We start from the raw sequence: 18,655 nt of genomic DNA on the forward strand, positions 1-18,655 counted from the left end.
GTGGTAGGCGGTAGTGCGATGAAGCTTGACGCCCAGAGCCTCACCCACAGCATTCCATAGCTCTGAGGTAAACTGTGGCCCGCGGTCAGATGAAAGGTCGGAAGGTGTACCGAAACGTGAGACCCACGACCCAATAAAAGCCCGGGCCACATCAGCAGACGTCGTGGATGCCAGGGGAACAGCTTCAGGCCAGCGCGTAGTCCTGTCCACCACAGTGAAGAGGTAGGTGAACCCATGGGAGGGGGGTAGGGGACCAACCAGGTCGACGTGGACATGGTCAAATCGTCTCTCCGGCACTGCGAAGCGTTCCAGGGGCGCCTTAATGTGGCGGTGTATCTTAGCCCGCTGACAGGCAACACACGAGTCGGCCCACGCTTTCACGTCTCTCTTAAGTCCCTCCCACACAAACTTAGCAGAGGTCAGGCGCACGGATGGCTTACCGCCTAGATGAGAGAGGCCGTGCACAGCTTCAAATACGGGGCGATTCCAGCTGTGCGGGACGATGGGCCTGGGCTGTCCTGTGGAGATGTCACACAGGAGGGTGACACCTGTGTCGCTGAAAGGAACGTCCTGCAGGCGGAGCCCCGTGTCGGAGGCCCGGAGACGGAGGATGCTCGGGTCCGTGGCCTGGTCAGCAGCCATCTGTGCATAGTCCAGGCCTAGGTGGACCGCTCCAATCACTGCCCTAGAGAGGCAGTCAGCTACCTGGTTAGACTTACCAGCGACGTGCTGGATGTCGGTAGTGAATTCCGAAATGTAGGAGAGTTGTCGCTGCTGGCGAGCGGACCATGGCTCGGCCGTCTTGGACATGGCAAACGTGAGGGGCTTGTGGTCCACGTACGCAGTAAACTCGCGGCCCTCTAGCAGGAAACGGAAATGCCGGACGGCGAGCCAGAGACCGAGGAGTTCCCTGTCAAAAGTACTATACTTGCGCTCTCGGGGTGTAAGCTGGCGACTGAAAAAGGCCAAAGGCTGCCAAGCCCCCCCCACCCACTGTTCGTGAACCGCACCAACAGCATAGTCCGATGCATCTGTGGTTATGGAAATAGGCGCTGTAGGTGAAGGATGCGCTAGCAGGGTAGCCTGGGAGAGCGCAGCTTTAGTCTCGGTGAACGCACGGTCCCGCTCTGCTGTCCAGTCGACCGCCTGGTTGGGGGACATGCCTTTCAGCGCCTCGTACAGTGGCCGGATGATAAAGGCGGCTCGGGGAATGAAGCGGTGGTAGAATGTCACCATCCCGATGAACTCCCTGAGCGCACGAGCTGTTTGGGGGTGCAGAAAGGCCGCCACCGCTTCCACCTTTGAGGGCAGGGGGACCGCCCCGTCCCCAGTGATGCGGTGCCCGAGGAAATCAATGGCTGTCAGCCCGAACCGGCACTTCGCCGGGTTGACGATCAGCCCATGCTGGCTGAGGCGTGTGAAGAGGGCATGAAGATGGGACAGGTGTTCTTCCTCGGAGGCGCTGGCGATGAGTATGTCGTCCAAATAGACGAAGATGAAAGGAAGGCCACGGAGCACTGAATCCATCAGCCGCTGAAAGGACTGGGCCGCGTTTTTGAGTCCAAATGGCATTCGTAGGAATTCAAATAGGCCGAATGGGGTACTCACCGCTGTCTTGGGGATGTCTGAGGGGTGCACGGGAACTTGATGATAACCACGGACCAGGTCGACTTTTGAGAAGACGCATTTGCCAGACAGGTTTGCAGAAAAGTCCTGGATATGCGGGACAGGATAGCGGTCGGGCGTGGTGGCGTCATTTAGTCGGCGGTAGTCCCCGCATGGGCGCCAACCTCCATCAGGCTTAGCGACGATGTGGAGTGGGGACGCCCACGGGCTGTCAGAGCGGCGGATGATCCCCATGCGTTCCAGGTGCTCGAACTCAGACTTGGCAATGGCGAGTTTGGCGGGGTCGAGACGCCTGGCTCTGGCGTAGACCGGGGGCCCCTTCGTAGCAATGTGATGCTCCACCCCATGCTTAGCGGTGGGTGCAGAGAAGGTAGGCTGGGTGAGGTCAGGGAACTCAGCGAGGAGGCGGTTGAACTTGTCTGCCTCTGAGAGAGAGTTGGCTAGACCTGCATAGGCCTCTTCCCTCCGCGTACATGCGAAGGAGGAGAAGGTTAAGGCATCGACCAGACGGCTGTTCTGAATGTCCACTAGCAAACCGTAAGCGCACAAAAAATCAGCTCCGAGGAGGGGAAGCGTTACATTGGCCATGACGAACTCCCACGTGAAACGTTGTCCACCAAAACACAGTTCTACAGACCGCACGCCGTAGGTGTGGATAGGGCTGCCTTCAGCCGTCGCCAACTGGGGGCCCCGCTCCCCGCCCATGATGTCGACGTCAGTAGCAGGGAGCACGCTTCTCTGTGCGCCCGTGTCACAAAGAAATCGCCGACCGGAGATGGTGTCGAGGATGAAGAGTAGCCTGCTCGTATCGCCAACACTCATGGCCACTACTGAGTGTTGGCCCTCTCATTTCCCGTCGGCCTGTAGTTGCAGGGGTAACGGCACCGTTTAGCTTTCGCACCAAATCGAGCGTGGTACATACAGAGTCCAGAGGGCTTGTAGCGGTCTGACGCTGTGGCGCCACCGTCGGGCCACGCCCGCGATGTCGGCGGGGGGCCAGTGAAGGTAGGAGCCAGCACCCCGGCATGGGAGGAACGTTGTGTAGCGACGAAGAATCGGTCAGCCTCCTTTGCCAGCTCACGGGGATCAGTGATGGTGGAGTTAGCGAGCGCAGTCTGGACGTGGGGCGGCATGTTGCGCAGAAACAGCTCCATAAACAGGAAACATGGCTTTTCTTGACCCAGTAGGTTTAACATCCTGCTCATTAGCTCCGATGGTTTGCCATCTCCCAAGCCCTGAATTGCGAAGAGGCGACGTGCTCTCTCCGTTGTTGACAGTTCAAAAGTTTCAAGGAGATTTTTAAGTGCGGCGTATTTACCATCGGCCGGTGGGTTGGTTATGAAACCGCTTATCCTGGAAGCCGTAGCGCCCCCCAGCGCTGCCACTACGTAGTAGTACCTGGTCTCGTCTGCTGTTATGTCTCTGAGCGCGAACTGTGCCTCAGCCTGCGCGAACCATGTAGCCGCGGAAGACTCCCAAAACTCCGGCAGTTTAATTGCAACGGCGTTCGTAGCCATAATGTGTGTGGTTTCAGAAAACTTATCCGAAAACCGACGTCGGGGTCACCAGTGTAGAGCCGAAGGAACGGAGAAGACCGTAGGTTCACACTTTAGCCGTGTAGGCAACTTTCTTTAATCCACGGTATATCAGAGAGACAACCAAACCACAGCTCGACTGAGCGGAGGTGGCAAGAATAACCAGAAAACTGGCTGGACAACCATAACTTAACCCTGCGTTAACCTGCCAGGGCAACCATGACTTAACCCTTAGTTCCTGGGTTGAATTCTGTCCCCAATACGTGTCCACCACAAAGTTATGATTTTGCTCAATGAGAGAAATGCATATTGGGTAATGTTCATGTTTTACTGAATACAGCATCTAAAAATGTTAAATATTTGTTGTGTAATAATATATGTGAAAATGCTTTAAAAATGCCTATAAGAATAGGAAGAAAGAGGTACACAAATGTTTTGTGAATTTAGTTTTTTTTTTCGGAAACTCTCGTGAATGAGCCAATCACATTGGAGGTCAAAGGACGAGGGAGGGAGTGGCGAAGAGAAACGTGAAGATAGTGTATGAGACGAGGGAGTTGAGAGAGAGCGACGAACGACTAAGACGGGAGAAGCGTGTGGTCTGATGAAAAGAAAAACACGAAATGTTATGTTAATGTGTACACCATTTTTAGTGAAAGTGTTCAACCAGGACTCTTATACTAAACTTTAATGGTGATATTTCTGTCCGTTTTGAGTGAACTACTCTGCACAAGAAGACAGAAAGAAGTTTAAGTTAGCTGCTGACTTGGTTAGTCTTTTTGCATGGACTTTGCTAACAAGCTAGCGACCAGCGACCTCGACTAGCAAAGCCTGTGTGGAACTACGAAACGGACGACGAACAAAGACCCCGGCGGAGCCGGATAGCGTTGCCGAGTGGTGGACTTTGCCGAGATTGTCAGCATCGTGAATCTTCGTGCCATATCTCCTCCTGCTGCCGCCGCCTTGGACCTTGTGTAATGGAGGCTACATTCCATTGGGGAAAGGTACCGTTCTTTTGTTTTTTGCCTGCGTGGGGAAGCAGCCATTTTGGTTTTTGCCTGCGTGGGTAAGCAGCCATTTTGTTTTTGCCTGCGTGGTGAAACAGCCATTTTGTTTTAGGCTACAACGTTCAGAAGCTACACTCAGGCCTGCATCATTTGAACTGGGTAGTTGAAATTAGGCAAGGTTATTGCCGCCTATTTTTTTTTCCTTGGGCCCTTATGTTTTCAATGTGTATGTGTATGCATCTGACTGGGAGATTTCAAAAGATATTTGAAAACGAAGCATTTACACACTGAACAATATTTTCTAAGTAAATATTTTAAACTTCTTATAACTCAGTGGTGGTGAATGACTACTTTTGATATTTTAAGTTAATTAAGAAAAAGTATTTTCTGTTTAAAAGTGGAAGAGTGTTTACGGGTTACAAGTAATTCTAGACATTTTGATTTAATTCTAAAGTGTACGAATTAATGCTTAAATAGTGATTTTGAATGAAAGAGTATTGCATATAGCCTACTAAGTAGTAATTACACACATACAAGTTAAACACTGATTTGTGTATTAGTGAACCCCCACTTATTTGATTAGATGTTTTAAAGAACACAGGATAGCCACCTCTCACTGTAGCCAAACCCGCTAGAGAGGCGCTACAGTATTTTCAGTTCAGGTAATGAAAAATATCAAGTGCACCTGCGTTTTGTTGATCAGTGATTAAGTTCTCATTTGCAACTGTTTCATTAAAATAGGCTATGCGAGGATTTGTAGATAGATAGACAAACAGACTGATAGTATATACTGTGCAGTGGTTTCAGAAAGTAACAGTGGTGGCTGGCCTGACAGGGTGCTGGGGCTCTGCCCCCTTCAATTATCAAGAGATGAAAATCTACTTAAACATGTTAAATATAATTTAGTTGTATATTGCAAATGATTATGAATTAAAAGTGTTTTTCAGTCTGTGAGTGCCTGTCAGCAGCCATTAAATATTGGTTCCAAATTATATTTGGTTGATTTCTGTCTGAATACATTTACTTCCTGGGTGAGGGGCACCGTCCAAACAATACCTTATGTAAGCCCTCAAACGTTTGGCGAGTAGGTGACCTGACGCTGCTGTCTAATTGGTTTCTTCAGATTTTGCATAGGGCATAGTTCTGTGCACCCCAGACACTCCCATTTTTATTGGCAGCAAATTAGTATTCTTTTAATGTTTTTTTGATCTAATTTGATTGGAAAATTCTCGTGGCTGTCAATCATGTTCACACCCACCACGACGCCTTGTCTCGACTGTCAATCATCCACCGTCTACGAACCCTGATAAAATCTATAGGCTACATTGTCCTTCTGAACTTTGTGGCTGTGTGGACATTAAAGCAGCTGTCAGGTGTGCTGCGCCAAGGTAAATTGTGCCCCCCACCCCCTAAAAAAAAGTTTTAGCACCAGCCACCACTGGTATTTAACCCCATTAAACCATTAAATAAATCTAGTTTTGCTGTGTTGGAGTGAAATTAAAATATACTGAATTAGTTTTGTTTTTTTACTCTAAAGAAGTAGTTCTCCAGAATGCTTAAATGACATAAAATATTGCAATGTATTCAGAATTATATATTTTTAAAAAATGGGGGGGGCACTCATCTGAAAAAAAATGTTCCCCCCTGTTACATTTACGTTATTGTGCCAGGTGTACTCAATTTTCTTGAGAGATTGCAGGAAACAGGTTAACATGGTCTCCTTATGTTAATCTCCAATCCATTTGTGTTCTATTGAAAGATTGCACACTACCTATCACAGACTTTCTGGGGTCACACAAAGTCTGACCCCACAAAAAGCAGATCAGATCTGTGCTGTTGTCATGAAGATGAACAAATGAAGTTGTTAGGAGGCAAAAACCTGGTGAATGCTATGAAAAGACTGGCAAAGCTTGGAACCTTATTAAGAGCACAGTGAAGTCCTCAGTGGGAAAATAGAAAAAAGTATGGCACATTTCAGATACTGTCAAAATCAGGCCATCCAACCAACTGCAGGCGGTTGACAGAAGTGACCAAGATGCTTGGTAGATGACCTGTCCAATAGGCTTCTGTTGGACCAGTCATCTACCAATACTTCGATCAATATTACAGTAGAACAGTTTTCCCATGTCGTCCAATGCAGTTTGTAATGCCCTAGCTTGCTTGAGTTAGTTTTTGACCAAATGCCATTTTTAAAAGGGTGGGGACAATTTACTGCTGAGCTGATGAGACACAAACAACAATGGCCTCTACAGCTTGTTTGCAGTTTTTGCTGCCAAGGGGAGAGACAGATCGGATAAATCAAAGATATCAGCTTTAAGTTTAACATAGACATAACAATATCCATCCATCCATTATCCAAACCACTTATCCTGCTCAGGGTCACGGGGATGCTAGAGCCTATCCCAGCAGTCATTGGGCAGCAGGTGGGGAGACACCCTGGACAGGCCGCCAGGCCATCAAATCAGAAGATATGTGTTCTTTGTCTTCAGATATTTCTCCAGAGAGATCTTTGTCATAAAAAAAGACACTGTTAAACGTGCAATAGTCATGGAAAGTAATTTTAAGCATCCAATGCCCTCTAACTGTTTACGTCAATGACCTTACTCAGCAGAACATGACACACTTACTGATAGATGTAAATCAGATTTTTTGGGGGGGTGGGGGTATTTCTTAGAATATTAATTCTGCATCACAACACATAAATTTCAGTCTTTCATTCAATTCATGCTAATCCTATTATACTCCGTGGTGGACAACAATGCAAGGTAAAGTGCAGTCCACATCTTAGTTGCTACTCCAAACCATAGTATAAAAAAGACATTAAATAATCCACAAGTTTTGTTTGAGGACTGATCAGGAAAAATATCAAAACCACTGACAGGTAAGTCAATAACATTTGTTATCTTGTTACAATGGCACCTGTCAAGGGGTGGAATATATTAGGCAGCAAGTGAACAGTCAGTCATTGAAGTCAATGTGATGGAAACAGAAAAAATGTGCAAGTATAATGATCTGAGCAACTTTAATGAGAGCCAAATTGTGATGGCTAGAAAACTGGGTCAGAGCATCTCCAAAACGACAAGTATTGTGGGATGTTACCAGTATGCAGTCAGTACCTACCAAAATTGTTCCAAGGGAGGACAACCGGTGAACCTGCAACAGGGTCATGTGCATCCAAGGCTCATCGATGTGCATGGGAAGTGAAGGCTAGCCTGTCTGGTCCGATCCCATACTAGAGCTGCTGTAGCTCAAATTGCTGAAAAGATTATGCTAGCTATGATAGACAGTTTTAGGAACAGTGTATTACAGCTTGCTGAGTATGGGGCTGCCTGGCCTCGGATCAGTCAGAGTGCCCATGATGATCCCTGTCCACTGTTGAAAGCTCCTACAGTGGAAATGTGAGCATCAGAACTGGACGATAGAGCAATGGAAGAAGGTGGTCGGGTCTCATGATCATGTTTTCTTTTACATCATGTGGATGGCGGGGTGCGTGAAGGTAATTTACCTGGGGAAGAGCTGGCACCAAGATGCACTATGGAAAGAAGACAATCCAGTGGAGGCAGTGAGATGCTCTGGGCAATGTTCTGGTGGGAAACCCTGGGTCCTGGTGTTCATTTGGATATGTTACTTTGACACGTACCACTTACCTAAACTTTGTTGCAGACCAAGGTTTAAGGTGGTTTTAATGTGTTGGCTATTTGGTGTATATCAGTAGGAGAGAGACAAAAAAAGTTACATATGAAGCAGTTGCAAAAATGAGCTTCGATTTATGAAATCTGTCTGAGAATTGCTTTGTTTTACATTAACTTTCTTGAATGTCAATATAACCCCAGAAACTAATTAAACATGGTGTCCTGCCAACCATAGCTATACATCTTTCTCTCCCATTTTAATGTGCTCCTTTGTTCTCTGTCAAAACGTAGGAGTTGGCCAGATTTCCAGTTGTCATAGCCCTTGGGCAGCGCTATGAACATGAATCAGTGTAGTAGCCTTACAACAGCAGTGGTTTCAAGATATCAGTATGAGCCTCAGATTAAAACCACACTCTATTTTAATATTGTCACTTTACACCCAGACTCTTTCTTCATTACTTGTCACAGCACAGTCAATTATAAAATGTAGGAAAATGATGGATGCTGCGATAGTATTTTGTAATGAGGCATTAATATCACCCCCAATAATATTCAATCTTTCACAGCTATACATTTCTTTCATTGCAATTGTAGTCAGGGGTAATGCTGTTATTTTTTCAGTGTGCAGATGCATGTGTGTCTATAAGAAGTAGGGAGCCGCTCAAGGAGGTAAGCTTCCATGTCAAATGCATAAAGGTTAGTGGGCCCTGTGTCCAGGGTCCAGAATGTCAATAGACAGACACTTTCTGGCAAAACAAATTCTGATTGTAGCTTCTCTTGCATGGTGTGGGATGCTTTATTCCACTTACGAGGAAGCAAAAAGCATTTACTGTATGAATTCTGGTGGCCTAGCCAGAAAAAAATAAAGAAAAGAAAATAAAAAAATAAATAAAAACTTGCCAGTAACAATTTCCTGTGTTCAAATCCACCCAAGGTATATTCCATTTCCTTTTCCAAACCTATTTAATTTTCTAGCTGAATAAAGCAGAAAACATCACCCCCCCTCCCACCCCAAATATGTTATACATACTGTACATCTGTACACTGTACAAGTATCTCAAGAGAAATGAGAATGGAATGGCTTCTTTTCACTATTACAAACACACTGTACCCAACCTATAATGACATGTAAAGGTATGCGTTTTGATCATATTTTGTATGCAACCCCTTTCAGTTCAAGTACACAATACATCTGCAGGCAAGGTATCTAAACATGTCTGGGGTTGTTAATTTGAATTCACACTAAATATAGTGTCAAATATAGTGTCACTCCTTTTTGTACTTAAAAACAGCAAAAACAGCATGAATAGAACGTAGATATTACATGGCTATATTCATGCTGGGTATCATAGAATAGAACATAATAGATTGTTCTTTAGTAGTCATTTTGTAGATACATACAAATGAAATTTACTTTCTGCATTCAACCCAGCCTAGCTGTGTAGCTACGAGAAGAGGGGAGCCACCATGCAGCACCCGGGGACCAACTCCAGTTCGTCTTTCCATTGCCTTGGTCAGGGGCACAGACAGGAGTATTAACCCTGACATGCATGTCTTTTTAATGGTGGGCGGAAACCCATGCAGACACAGGGAGAACATGCAAACTCCAAACAGAAAGGACCTGAGACGGCCTGGCGTTCGAACTGCCTCTTTTCCTCTTCTCTGGCGGCTCCATATTCAGCATCCTTCTCCAGTATACTCAGTATCTCTCCTTCACACATGTCCAAGCCATCTCAATCTTGCCTCTCTTGCTTTGTCTCCAAACCGTCCAACCTGAGCTGTCCCTCTAATATACTCATTCCTAATACTGTCCTTCTTCGTCACTTCCAATGGAAGTCTTAAAATTTTCAACTCTGCAACCTCCAGCTCCACCTCCTATCTTTTCATCAGTGCCACTGTCTCCAAACCATATAACATATAGCCGGTCTCACAGCCATCTTCAGTTTTATGGCAGACTGCAACAAATTATCTTCCTCTACTTCCCTGTTTTTAGCTCCATCCATTATTCCTTTAATTTGAACAAGGTTCCCAGTGCCTGCAGATGAAAAGCAGCCCCATAGCATTATGCTGCAGCTGCCATGCTTCACTGTAGGGCGGATGTTTTTTAGGGCATGAGCAGTGTTAGATTTGGCAACAAACAACGCTTTGAGTTTTGGCCAAAAAGCTTAACTTTCATCTCATCTGACCACAAAACATTTACCCACATTCTAACTAGGTCTCTCTCATGCTTGGTAGCAAACTCCAAGCATGCTTTTATATGCATAGTTTTGAGCATCGGCTTCTTCCTTGCCACCCTCCCATACAAGCCAGATTTATGGAGAGCCCGTGATATGGTTGACTCATGCACATACATAGTACTGAGACAGCTCTAGTTAAGGTCACTAATTATCTACTGCCAAATACAGACAGAGGTGACTGCTCGATTTTAGTTCTTTTAGACTTAAGTGCTGCCTTTGACACGGTCGATCACAACATTATGTTACATCGCTTAGATACTTGGGTTGGCATCAAGGGCTCAGCTCTTATTACGCTCTTACCTCACCAACAGACCCTTTTCTGTTGTTCTGGGTAACTACCTCCTCGGTGGCTCAGTTGAGTTGTGGTGTCCCTCAAGGCTCAATTCTTGGACCCCTTCTCTCTTCTATATACATGCTGCCCCTTGGCCAGGTCATTCAAAATCACGATGTGCTCTACCATTTTTATGCTGACGACACTCAGTTATACATGCCACCACAACCCATGGATCCTAGCGCCCTGGCAAATCTCACAACTTGCCTCTCTGACATTATATCCTGAATGTCCAAAAAATTTCTTAAATTTAAGGATGGTAAGTCTGACATCATTCTGTTGAGTCTCGAAAATTCCAACAGCCCTTTTGCTACTAATCTTGGTGATCTGTCAGGTAGTCTTAAGCAGGCTGCTAGGAATCTTGGGGTAATATTTGATGCTAACCTCAGTTTTGATAATCAAATCAAAAATTTTGTTCTGCTTTTCCAGCTCAAGCTAATCTCCAAAATTAGGTCATTTTTATCAATTGATGATCTGCAAAAAGTTGTACATGCTTTTATCTATTCTCGGCTTGACTATTATGATGCACTTTATTTTGGTAACAGCAAGGGCTCCCTCCATCGTCCTCAGTTGGTACAAAATGCCGCTGCTCGGCTCATTACTGGGACACGGAGGCATGATCATATCACTCCTGTGTTTGCCTCCCTACACTGGCTCCCTGTTATATTTCGAATTTATTTTAACATTTTACTGCTCACTTTTAAGGCTTTAAATGATCTTGCTCCTTCATACATTTCTAATTTATTGACTTGATATGTCCTCCCCTCAACCATTAAGGTCTGCAGATTGAGCCCTGCTAGTTATTCCCAGGTATTGGTTTGTTACAAAGGGTGATCTGGCTTTTGCTGTTAGACCTCATACACTATGGAACTCTTCCTGTTGAGCTAAGACAAACTAAGTCTCTAGCTTTTAAATCTCATCTTAAAACTTTTCTTTTAATAAAAGCTTTTAGAAATCGCATTGATTGGCTTGGGTCCTGGACTGTTCCGATGGCATCTGGACACTGCTTGGCATCCTGCGCATCATATTCTTCGTAAATTTTATGTCCATTATAATTCTGTTTATCCTCTTTCAATGTTGTATTATGTAAATTGTGTAAACATAACTTCAATTGCATGTTGCCCTTCTGGGGAGAGAGATCCCTCTGTTGCTCTCCCTGAGGTTACTTCCTATTTTTTCTCCCTGTTAAATTTTTTTTTGGGGGGCGTTGTTCCTTATCCAATCAAAGGGTCTAAGGACAGGATGCTGTGTTGCCTGTTCAGCCCACTAAGGCAAATTTGTAATTTGTGATATTGGGCTATACAAATAAAATTGACTTGACTTGACAAATGTTTGATATTTGTTTTCATTTATACTTTTTTATTTTTACTCTTGTTTGATCTTACTCTTATTTTTGCCTTGTCTGGTTTTATCTTTTGTATTTTTTGTGAATCCCTTTTTAACATTGTTTTAGAAAAGTGCCATATAAATAAAGTTATTATTATTATCATTTCTTTCACGTTTCCTGTTTTACGTCCTGTAGAGCTGGGTCCAAACTATGGACTTTAGGCACTATAGGGCAGATGTCACTTGATTGACAGTACTTGTCATAATATGTGGGTTGTTCCAAGTACAGCAATCTTCTGGACTGCACAGATGTTGATGTTGCCTGGGATATGGTTGGTGAACTTTTCCATTCCCTTCTTCATGAGTCCACTGGTGTTGTTTCAGTCTTTATTCCCCACATCCTGTTGATTTCAATCTCCAGGTCTTTGTACTTATTATTATTTACTCCAATTCAGCCACTGACCTCTGGATCTCCTTCAAAGTGATTGCATGATCATCTGTGGCTTTCCTCACCAGCCTGCGTCTTGCTCGGACACTTAGCTTTGAGGGCTAGCCTGTCCTACAAAGTGTCTGGGTGGTGAGATACAGCTTCCACTTTCTGACAAGGGATCCAACAGTGTTCCATGGGACATTCAAACACTTGGATATTGTGTGTTATTCATTTCCCGCCTTCTGCATTTTTATCACTTTGTCTCTTACTTCGGTATTATGCTCCTTTGTCTTCATTTTCTGATGGAGTTCATGCCCGGCTAATGAACTTTATACAGAGTGCTTTTATACCCATAAATGAGACCATTACTTTAACATCTTACAGGTGTACACTAATTATGTCCAATTGTGTTAACCTGAGTTTGTCTTAGGAATAATTTGTCTTGTGTGTAAACCTGGAGGTTCCAGAGCACAAGTGGTTAAATACTTATGCAAGCCGGGCGAACCAGGTCCTGATGAACGCCTGAGCTACGTTGGTGGACGTCGTCGATGACAGTGGGACGGCTTCTGGCCATCAAGTGGTTCTGTCCACCATGGTGAGGAGGTAAGTAAAACCGTGGAAGCGGGGCAGGGGACCCACTAGGTCCACGTTTATGTGGTCGAATCTCCTTTCGGGCACCGGGAACTGTGCCAGGGGGAATCTAGTGTGGCGGTGCTGACACTCTATGTAGGTGTCAGCCCAGTCTCTCACGTCTTTTTTGAGCCCGTGCCAGACGAACTTGGCTGCCACTAGTCTTTGAGATGGCTTTTTGCCAGGGTGGGAGAGGCCATGGACAGCATCGAAAACATGCCGCCTCCAGCCAATGGGAATGATGGGTCAGGGCCGACCCGTGGAGACGTCACACAGGAGCATGGTGTCAGCATTGTTGAAAGCCACGTCCTCTAACTGCAGCCCTTTGACAGCTGTCCTGAAAGCCTGCACGTCCGGATCGGCGGCCTGGTCAGCTACTATGCGGGCATAGTCAAGACCCAAGTGGACGGCCCCCACAATAGCCTGGGAGAGGCAGTCGGCGATGAAGTTTGTTTTGCCAACAACATGCTGTACGTCCGTGGTGAACTCCGAGATGTAGGAGAGCTGTCATTGCTGGCGGGCAGACCACAGCTCAGCCACCTTGGCCATGGCAAATGTCAGTGGTTTGTGGTCCACAAATGCTGTGAACTGGCTGGCCTTCAGTAGGGAAGAGAAGTGTCGAACAGCGAGGTAGAGGGGGAGGAACTCCCGATCGAAGGTGCTATATGTCCGTTGCCTGGGGCATAACTCGGCTGAGGAAAGTGAATGGCTACTAAGTGCCATCCACCCACTGCTCATGCAGCGCCCCGACTGCGTAGTCCAAAGAGTCTGTAGTAATGGCGATTGGAGCCTTGGGTGATGGGTGTTCCAGCCAGAGCAGCCCTAGTGTCCACAAATTCCTTGTCCCTCTCAGCAGAACAGTCCACAGTGTGTTTGGTGGCCTTGCCTTTCAGGGCCTCATACAGGGGTCACATGAGTTGAACAGCTCGGGGGATAAAGCGGTGGTAAAAGTTCACCATGCCGAGGAACTCCTGTAGGGACTTGACTGTGAGTGGTCGCAGTAAGTTCATGGTTGTCTCCACCTTTGATGGGAGGGGTACCGCCCCGTCTTTGGTGACTCTGTGTCTGAGGAAGTCGTCGATGGTTGTCAGCCCAAACTGGCACTTGGCTGGATTGACGATGAGCCCGTGTCAAGTGTCCTGGCTCATAGTCAATGATGTGAATATAAGTTGTGGTTATTATTATTGTAATGTGACTCTTAAGAGTGGGTTTTATATGTTGCGGGGGGGGTTTATCTGTGCTTATGGACTGTATGTGGATTCGCTGTGAGAGACTTTCTTGTAACTGAGAGTGAACACTGGACCGGGATAGGTTGCTTCCCTTCATAAAAGGAGCAGTATGATGAACGAGGGGGGAGGAGCATACCGGTGGGGAGCTGTGATGCAGAAGCCGGATGGACGACAGTGGTGGGACCGGCGCCGAGAGAGCGATTGCAATGCGAGCAACGTATTTAATTCAGGAACGTTGGTGCTGCATTGCCATCTACTTAATGTTGTAATCGCTGCTCTAAAAGTGGCTGATTGTCGTCCTGATTGCTGTGTGTTGACCGTAGCCTACTGCCGAGGAGACCAGTGTTCATCAGACGTGCGCTACATCCGGGAAGTGAAACGAGGAGATTAGCGACGGGTGACCATTCTGTGCACACGCTCTCGACTCGTCCAGATGAAGGGAAGTTGTATTTCCATTCTGTTGTTGTCCCATTGCTACTTTTCGTCCTCGGCTCGGTGAGGCCGTGAAACTGAGCCCTGTTGTTGTGCTTCTTCTGTAGCTGGGGGCGGAGCCTCGAGCGACTACACTCACACTGAAGTGCCAGCTGGGGGTGTTCGGCCTGATCGAGACGGCGCCATTCCATTTACGCCCTGGAACGTGATGTCACCAGCCTAGATTGGGTGACTGTGGACTCTGTGGCTGCTATTAGTCTTCTGGACAGTGGGTTGACTCTCCTCCTTTTTATTGTGGCCAGTACATTGGACTGATTACTTCCCCCCCACCCCCCCCCCTTGTGGTGTGGAGTAGATGCACTGCTGTATAAGTGGGATGAATTTGCGGTTTCCAGATTGATGTGTTTTAACTTAAGATGTGCCCTGTGTTATTTGTGCCTTGTATGAATAAACTCTGTAATAATGTATTAGTGTTCTTGCGTGTTGCCTGTGTATTGGGTGGATCTGGTTATTGTGGTGTGGGAAGTAGCCCTTGGTCGCGACATTATGCCCGTACTGGCTGAACTGCTCGAAAAGAGTCCGGAGGTGGGACAGGTGTTCCGCTTTGGAGGTGCTGGCGACGAGGATGTCGTTTAGATAGACGAAAACAAAAGGCAGGTCCCGTAAAACCGAATTCATGAGGCGCCGGAATGTCTGCACGGCGTTCTTGAGGCCAAACGGCATGCACAGGAACTCGAACAGTGCAAATGGGGTGATCACTGCCGTTTGGGGGACAGCCAGTAGGTGGATGAGCACCTAATGGTATCCACGGATGAGGTCCGCTTTGGAAAAGATGACTTTTCCAGCCAGGTGGGCAGAAAAATCCTGGCTGTGTGGGACTGGGTAGCAGTCTGGTGTCGTTGTATTGTTGAGTCGGTGGTAATCACTGCACAGGCACCAGCCGTTGCCAGGTTTCGGGACGATGTGGAGGGGTGAAGCCCACGGGCTGGTGGAGCGGCGAATGATGCCGAGACGCTCCATATTCTCAAACTCCTCCCTGAGCTTGACCAGGTCGAGGCGCCGGGCCCCAACATAGACAGGTGGACCAGTGGTGGCGATGTGGTGCTCCACTCTGTGCTTGGCATTGGAAGACGAGAAGGTGGGCTGCGTGAGGACCAGAAATTCAGCAAGAAGCCGGAGAAAATCATCTGTGACAGACAGTTTGATGAAGTCCGCTCCGCTGAGAGTACATTTATACGAGCAGAAAGTGACCGCGTCGATCAAGCGGCGATTTTGACATCCACAGGCAGCCCATGGGCGCATAGAAAATTCGCGCTGAGGAGGGGGATGGGCACTTTCTCCGTGACAAAGTCCCAACCGAACCGCTGTCCTACGAAAACATAGCTCCACGTACCTAGTGCCATAAGAGTGGATGGGGCTACCGTTAGCGGCTTCCATGGGGGGGGGGGGCATATCCGCAGGACAGGATGTCTACTCTCGATGCAGGCAGGATGCTCCTCTGCGCGCCCGTGTCGCACAGGAACCGCCGTCCACAAATGGAGTCTTTGATGAAAAGCAGCCTGCCAGACCGACTGACGCACATGGCCACTACTGAGTGCCGGGCCCAGCGTTTCCCGCCGCGCTTGGCCTTGGGTCCAAACTTTGCATGGTAAAAACACCGGCTGTGATCCTACCACCATTTAGGAGCTGCTGCTGCGGATGCGACTGTTGTGTCTCCAGGTAGTGATGAAAATGTTTGGGCAGGAAAAAAACGCTGCCGCGCAGTGCTATTGACCAGCCAGGAAAAATTTATCAGCGTTCTCAGCCAGAGCATGACAGTCAATGATGGCGGTTTTCGCTAAAGCAGCCCGTACCTGAGAAAGCAGCTGTCGCAGAAACAGTTGGATGAAGAAGAGAAGAGATCCAGCATCATGTCCATAAGTTCAGACGGCTTACTGTCACCGAGGCCCTGTAAAGAGAAAAGCCAGCTGGCCCGCTCAGCATCAGAAAGTTCAAAAGTTTTCAACAGGTGAGCCTTGAGTGTCTCGTATTTATCCTGCTGCGGGGGATTTTATAGGAGGCTCACCACTCTGGTTGCTGTTGAACTACCGAGAGCTGACACCACATTGTTGTATACTCCTATTTCTACTTGAGTACACCATCTAATAAAGAGGCAGGAGACACAGGAATATTTTATGTGGTCAGATGTATTCTTGTCGAAACCCCGGAATCCTCATAACACAAGGCACACAAGGGAAGCGTGACGGTATCTCAGAAGGGACAAACCTAGATGGCCAATACATAACATATCTCTCCCCCTTTACTTTTGATGTTCCCTTAACAAAAGTAAAACATTTCACTATATATATATGTATATATATATATATATATATATATATATATATATATATATATATACTTCCTTTAAAGTCTCAGTTTCAAATAAACTTTTTTACTATGTCACAGTCTCTATTATTTGATATTCTTCCCTTTTTAATTACTTTTAACAAATTAACATGCGTTAATTACCAAAACTTGTTTTGACAATATAGAACTTTTGCCTGAACTAGGGAAAGAGGGTAGACTACCTCATTTCCCGGACTGATCCCTGGGGATTATTATGCCCCAACATTGTAGGTTAGTCTCCACACTACAGTGTCAGTCTATCTGGAGGTCGTCTGTCTATTCTGGGGTAAGTACGACCTGTGGGTAAGTCAGGCACTGTGTCTCTGGGTGGGGCCTGTATAGGTACTGGTCTGGGCAAAGTGATGCCTGGCGTAGGCCCCTCAGCAGGCAAAGGGGTGTCTGGAACTGTATCCATTCCGGATGCTGGTGTCTGGGGATCTTCTGGTGATGGAGGTTGTTCCTGGTAGACCTCCAGCTCTGAATCAAAGGATAATGGCTGAGGCGAGTCAGCACAGGAACCAGACGTGTGGAGTAGTTGATCAATGTGTCTTCTCCAGATTAGATGGCTACTGGTTTCTACTGTGTAAGACACTGGACCTGTTTTTGCTAAAACTGTCGCTGATGTCCACTTTTCCCCTTAGCATAGTTCCGAGCGAGAACCCTGTCACCAGCTGTGAAGCGCCACCGCCTTGCTTTCCCTCATCTCTCTATCTGAGCTTTATGTTGATGGTGCACAACCTCTCTGGTCTTTTGTGGTCTCAGGAGGTCCAGACGAGTGCGGCGTTGTCTCTTGAGCAGAGCCGTGTCAGGAGACACCTTTGTGGTAGCATGAGGTGTGTTTCGGTAAGAAAACAGGAAGGCACTGAGATGCCGGTTGAGGGACTGCATACCTTGAGAGGACTTGAGCGCTTGCTTCATGGTCTGTACAAATCTTTCTGCAAGCCCATTTGTAGCTGGGTGATATAGCACAGACTTGATGTGTTGGATTCCATTCTCTTCTATGAATGTCTTGAAATCTTCAGACACTAGCTGTGGGCTGTTATCACTAACGAGCTGCTGTGGCAAACCAAAATGGCTGAAGATAGACCTTAGCCCTTCAATGGTTCTCTCTGAGGAGGTGCTCTTCATGACGGCAACCTCAGGCCTTTTGCTATGAGTGTCGACCACCACTAAAAACATGTAGTTCTCCAGCAGTCCAGCAAAGTCTATATGGACTCTTTGCCACGGTTCTTCAGGCCAGTCCCATGGGTGTAATGGAGCCAGCTGTGGGAGGTTTCTCAATTTCTGGCAGGCAGAACATGACTTTGCTTTCTCCTCTATAGCTGCGTGCAATCTCTTTCATTTGCACCGCACCACAGTGCCCAGAGTGGAGCTCATCAAGCAGGTTCTCTCTTAGTGGCGGTGGAATGATTGCATGATAGCCCCACAATAAGCATCCAGACTGGACTGAAAGCTCATTCCTTCTCACCAGGTAAGGCTTCAAACTGTGTAATCTCTCCTCTCCTTCCACAGGTGATGATGTCCATAACCTCAGAGAGGACTGGATCAGCGTGTGTGTGTTTCTTCACATGAGTCGAGGTCACTGGAGCAGCAGGCACTTCCTTGAAATAGAAGATCTCGGCTTGTGTTGGCTCAGAGTGTGTGACGGGTAAAGGGAGGCTGGAGAGCCCATCTGTGTTCCTGTGCCAGTCTGCTTTCCTGTACTTTATGTCATATTGGTGAACAGACAACAACAGAGCCCATCTAGGCATGTGACTGGCTGCCAGTGACGGTATGTCAGTGTGGGACCAAAGATAGAGGTGAGTGGTCGATGGTCAGTCAGTAGCGTACATTTCCTGCCAAAAAGATACTGATGGAA

This window comes from Lampris incognitus, chromosome 2 (assembly GCF_029633865.1).
Source record: "Lampris incognitus isolate fLamInc1 chromosome 2, fLamInc1.hap2, whole genome shotgun sequence".
Classification (NCBI taxonomy): Eukaryota; Metazoa; Chordata; class Actinopteri; order Lampriformes; family Lampridae; genus Lampris; species Lampris incognitus.